This window comes from Trichosurus vulpecula, chromosome 1 (assembly GCF_011100635.1).
Source record: "Trichosurus vulpecula isolate mTriVul1 chromosome 1, mTriVul1.pri, whole genome shotgun sequence".
Taxonomy (NCBI): Eukaryota; Metazoa; Chordata; class Mammalia; order Diprotodontia; family Phalangeridae; genus Trichosurus; species Trichosurus vulpecula.
The window spans coordinates 554,172,638-554,178,200 of NC_050573.1; the positions used below are offsets into that span (position 1 = coordinate 554,172,638).

Consider the following 5,563-nt stretch of genomic DNA (forward strand, 5'->3'; position numbering starts at 1 on the left):
TTGGATTCAAAAAGACCCAAGTTAAAAAACTCCCTCAGAAACTTACTAGTTGTGTAATTCTAGGCAAATCACTTAACGTGTCTCCCCATCTGTAAAATGGACAATAATAGCACCTGCCTTATAGGCTTCTTGTGAGGAGAAAATGAAATAATATGTGTAAAGTGCTATGTAAGTAGCAGCTATTACTTCAGAAGTTCCGGATGGATTTCCGACAGTGAATACAGTGATGAATTCTCCACAGGACTGGGGGATATTCCAAAGCCTGTCCTAAGACTTTAAGAGAGGGCTAGATGGTTATTTTTATTTAATCATAGCTTCTGATCAAGATTGATACTTGGCTACCACAGAAGAGTAAACAGAAGGGGTAAACAAAACCATCAAGTGGTACGGACTTGTCTCCAACCTATCTTTCATGTGAATTGGATCATATCCAAGTTCCAGCCAAAACAGCCTAGTGAATGACCCTCATACAAGATTTTATAAAAATAATAATAATGATGATGATGGTGACTTAATGACTTGCCCCAGGTCACACAGAGAGTAAGTGTCTGAGGCAAGATCTGAATTCTGATTTTCTTGACTCCCGGACCCAAGTTTCTTCCACTGCATCATTGCCACATCTTTAAACTCCAACTGGAACGCTAACCTTGACATCCTGAAATGCCCAACTCTCTTCGAGGCTCAGTTCAAGGGTCACCGCCAACATGAGAACTTGCCCCCAAGGTAATTATTAGCAGATCCCAAAGATTTTGCATTTACTTGTCTCCACACATGTTGTTTCTTCCCAGTAGAATGGGAGGTTAGGCTCCTCTCAAGACCTACTCTCCATCTTTTTGTATTCCTGACATCTAGCACTGTGTCTGACACATAGTATGCTATGGATTTCCTTGTTATATGGAACTTCTAAGGGAGAAAACAGACTAGTAGAGACCTGCGGCTTGTTGTCTGGGAAAAATAAAAGCACACACCACAGACAATTTAAGTGAAGTGTCTAGGATCACGCAGCCAGCACGCAGGCATTCCAGAGGGGAAGCTGAACCCTGCTCTTTCTTCTTCCCGATCTAGCCCTCTGTCCAAAACACCAGGACATCTCTTTGTGGATGTAAGATGTACAACAAATCCTTATTGATTTGAAAGTCCCAAATTTAACGTACATTTCAAGTTATATCTCTTCTACAAGACCCTCAATACCAGGGTCCCAAACTCAAAGTGCTACCTCCAAATGCTATATACGTTTTGGGTAGGAAACAAAACTAGCCTTCAGACAGCACAGGAATTTAATGAGGGGCTACTATGCATTTCATATGCAAAACAAAGGTTCTTTTTTAAAAAATAAGATGGAAGGGAGTCACTCTGAATAGTTATAAGCTATGAGTTAAATTATAGTTATTAGTTAAGTGATAGCTATTAAAGCTTTAAACTGCACTAAAGTTTTTGGAACATCTGTATATCCCTTATCCCTCCCCTCCTTTCTACTGCAGCTACCACCCTCATCTAGGCTCTATCTCCTGGACTATTATCCTTAAAACTAACTGGTCCCCTTGCACCCAGTCTCTCGCTTCTCCCATACATCCTTCATAGGATTACCCGAAATCATCTTCCTAATGAGCCGCTCGGATCACATCATGCCTCGACTAAGAATAACGCATAAACTCCTGATCCTGGCATTTGAAGCCACTCACAATTCAGCTCCAACCAACCTCTCTAGCTTCATCACGTACTTCTCCCTTCCATGAAGTCTATAGTCTAGCCAAACTGGACTATAGTGAGATTCTGGCCCCGGCCCTCATCATCTCTATGTCTCTGCTCCCATGCCTGGAATGGCCTCCACTCACTCCCAACTCCATCTATTAATGTGTTCCTCTACTTTCAACACCTAATTCAATCCCCACTCCCTTCAAGTCACTTCAACAACTATTTATTCACTATCTTCTGGCTAATGAATAGGTTAAATGATGCGGCAGCTAAATGAGGTCCTGAGGAGTCAGACACAACTAAAACTATTGAACAATAAAATGCTGGGGACACAAATACATAATAAAACGGTGCCTGCCCTCATGAAGCTTATGTTCTTATGGAGGTGGGGATGGAGCAGGGGTAAAATGTATATACAGAGAAGTAAATATAAAATAATTTCAGGATGGAGAGGGCTCTAAGAACTTGGGGTGGGTGGGTGAAGAGTTCAGGGAACATACACATGAGGTCACATCAGAGTTGATCGTTGAAGGAAGCCAGGGATTCTAAAAGGCAAGATTAAGGAAAGTATATATTTCAGGCATGAAGAATTTTATATCCTGGGTGTAATTTCACACCCTGGTTAATAAAGCAGTATTACAAGAGGTCGCATGTTGATTTTGAAGAACGAGTAGGCCAATATGGATAGAATGTGGAGTTGGTGAATAGGAAATAAATCCAGGAGGATGGGCAGGAGCCAGTCTATTGAGAACCGGAAATGTCAGGCTAAAAAGGTTTGCATTTATCACTGTAATGTCAGTACAATTTGAAGATGTTCCCCATCCATTAATAGGCCTACGTGACCTGCTTTGAAGCTGAGTTATATGGAAGCCTCAGTCACATAAGCCTGGGTCACAAGGGTTGTGATGCCCTTTGGCTCTGAAGTAAGGTATATATACTCTGAGGTTAGCATTTTGCTTTGGGGCTTACTCATTGGAAGAGTGTTCGTGTGATTTAGCCAGATGAGACTCTAGGTAGCTGTTTTAAGGACACCCCCATGTATTGGCAACCAAAAATGGGCTCCTTAGCACTTAGTCAACAAGTGGCCTTGACTAGTTTGGCTTTTTCCCCTGAACTGAATGCTGTTTGTATGTTGGACTGGAGTAAGCTTGTCGGCCCCTTCACCTTGCTTAAGCTGATGGAAAGAACCTGTGCTTTCCCGGTCAACCCCTTCACCTTGCTTAAGCAGAGTGAAAGAACCTGTGCTTTCCCCGGCGTACCTTACACCCCCGCAAAAGCTGGATGGTTAAAAGCAGCTCCTGCTGGAGCCAGAGGCTGCTACAGCCACAGCCACAGCTGAAGCAGGAGCTGCCAGTAGCAGAGCTGACCTACAGGAGGAAGCTGAACAAAGACTTCAGGCCAGTGGGTAATCTTTTTACCATAGAGGGGGAAGCATGATTTTGCTTTATGCAATCATGCTTCTCTGTAGCCTCCTGGTTACTCTTTCAAGGCGTACTTATTGGGCCTGGAAGCTTTTGATCAATATATCAAAATGGGGTTGCTGGTTCATGGGTTGGTTACTGTGGAGCCTAAATATATGTTTTGATTCTTCTGCCTTCTACTTTGAGAGTTTCTTATATCCGGCGGTTCCGAACCTTTCAGACATGTTTATGATCCTCTTTGAGATTATAAACTCTGCCCTCCTAATACACCCCGGCTTTGAAAAACCCAGAGATTGGTGCTTCTCTCTCTGGTAACTATGCATGTATTGCTTTTGGTCAGACAGTGGGAAGCCCTGTCTGTTGGTCTTTGCTGTTTGTATTTCCTCTGTTTATATAATTTCTGCTTGTAATTTCTGTTTGTATTTTTTGGGGGTAGATGAGAAAATAATTTTACTAAAAAATCAAAAAGCTCAAATTAATAAACCATATATAAAAGAAATCACAGGACCACAAAAGCAGCAACAATTTAAAAAAAATAGGTAAAATATCAGCAATACAGTGCCTGAAATACTAAAATGCATATAGTTTTTCTTGAATTATGTCTTCACTTCTAGACAAATATAACTCTTCTTAGAAAGAGAGGCAATGAAAATGAATGTCAAGTACTTTTTTAACAGAAAAGACTCAACAAACTACCCCCTTTTTAAAGCACAAATATACTGTCAGCATTTAATGTCGGGAGAAATGATCTACTTTCATATGGTATTTTCTTTCCTTAAACTTGTAAATGTTAGAGACACTGGAATGGCAGACTGTTTCCAAGTACCTTTAGAAATCTTCATGCTCACTTACTTCTGAAGCTACCAAAACTTAGCAAAAGTAAACTCTTGAGTAAATACAGTCTTTTATCACAACAACCTATCCACAAGTGGTACAGAACATGATTCTCTATTACTTGTGGTAATTATACATCCTGGAAATTACTGGAGAATGGACTTCTATTCCTCTAAGTATCCACATCCTTTCAGTGTCTTGGTAAAACAACGGAAAATTGGACTATGTGTTTCATGCTGTGTAGGTTTTCTGTCCGATCTACAGATCCAATCTGCAGTATTGCAGTGAGAAGTAAACTAGGGGGCTTATTCGAATTTTCTTTCAGTCTTCATGATGTTATCAACTGAAACAGCTTCCTCATGCTCTTTTCAACAGTCATAATCCATCACCATAGCAATGGTTGCATAGCAAATGCCAGCTTCTCTGGCAAGCACCACCTCGGAAACTGTGGTCATGTAGATCAGATCTCCTTCTGAAACATGAAACATCAGGCTTTCTGCTCCAGAACTAAAACATGGTCCCTCCACGGCTACCATTGCTCCCTTTGAGTAACACTTGAGTCTAAGTTTCTTAGCAGTCTCTATGAGAACATCCCTGGTTTTCGAGCATAATGGCTCAGCCATTTGAATGTGACACACTCTTCCAGAGCAGGTATGGCTTCCATCATAGAAGCTTTCGGGTCTTTTGATTGTCCTGTCAATAAATTGGTCCATTATGACTATGCCTCCAGGATGAATTCTTCCCTTAAAGAGCCATAAGCAGTAGTCACTATAATGTGAGTTCAGCCCTCCTCCTTTAAGCCCCAACTGTTTGCTTGGAAGTTGATATTTGAAGACATGATGGTATGCTGCCTTCCATGTCTTGTAAACAGGACACAGTCAACATTTTTTATTTTCCCCAAAATCAAGGCATCTGATGGCTTGCCATATGGTGTGTTAATATATTTTTCAGTTCCTCATTCTAAAATTTCAGGATCATCTAGACCAGTTCCACCAGTAATCCCAATCTTCACAGGTGAGGCAGCAGCTACAGAGGCCATGTTTGCAGGATTGCTGAGCGGCAGCCTCCAACATGTCTTAAGGAGCAAGTGTTGGCAGGTAAATATGTACTGCATTGTCAGGCATTCCAATATGCATCTATGCTTCTCTTGATTCTTGTGTTTGAAAGTCAAATTTTCTATTCAGCTCTGGTCTTTTCACTGAGAAAGCTTGAAACTCCTCTATTTTATTGAAAGTTCATATTTTGCCTTGGAGCATGATACTCAGTTTTGCTGGGTAGGTGATTCTAGGTTTTAATCCTAGTTCCATTGACCTCCCGAATATCATATTCCAAGCCCTTTGATCCCTTAATGTAGAAGCTGCTAGATCTTGTATTATCCTGATTGTGTTTCCACAATACTCAAATTGTTTCTTTCTGGCTGCCTGCAGCATTTTCTCCTTGATCTGGGAGCTCTGGAATTTGGCAACAATATTCCTAGGAGTTTTCTTTTGGGGATCTTTTTCAGGAGGCAATCACTGGATTCTTTCAATTTCTATTTTACCCTCTGGCTCTAGAATATCAGGGCAGTTCTCTTTGATAATTTCTTGAAAGATAATATCTAGGCTCTTTCTTTG

General features: G+C 41.0%; 1 pseudogene; it reads right to left on the minus strand.

Moving 5' to 3' along the window:
• Window positions 1-4,140: 4,140 nt before the first annotated feature.
• LOC118834264 lies at window positions 4,141-4,989 on the minus strand (annotated as a pseudogene).
• Between the last annotated feature and the right edge of the window lie 574 nt (window positions 4,990-5,563).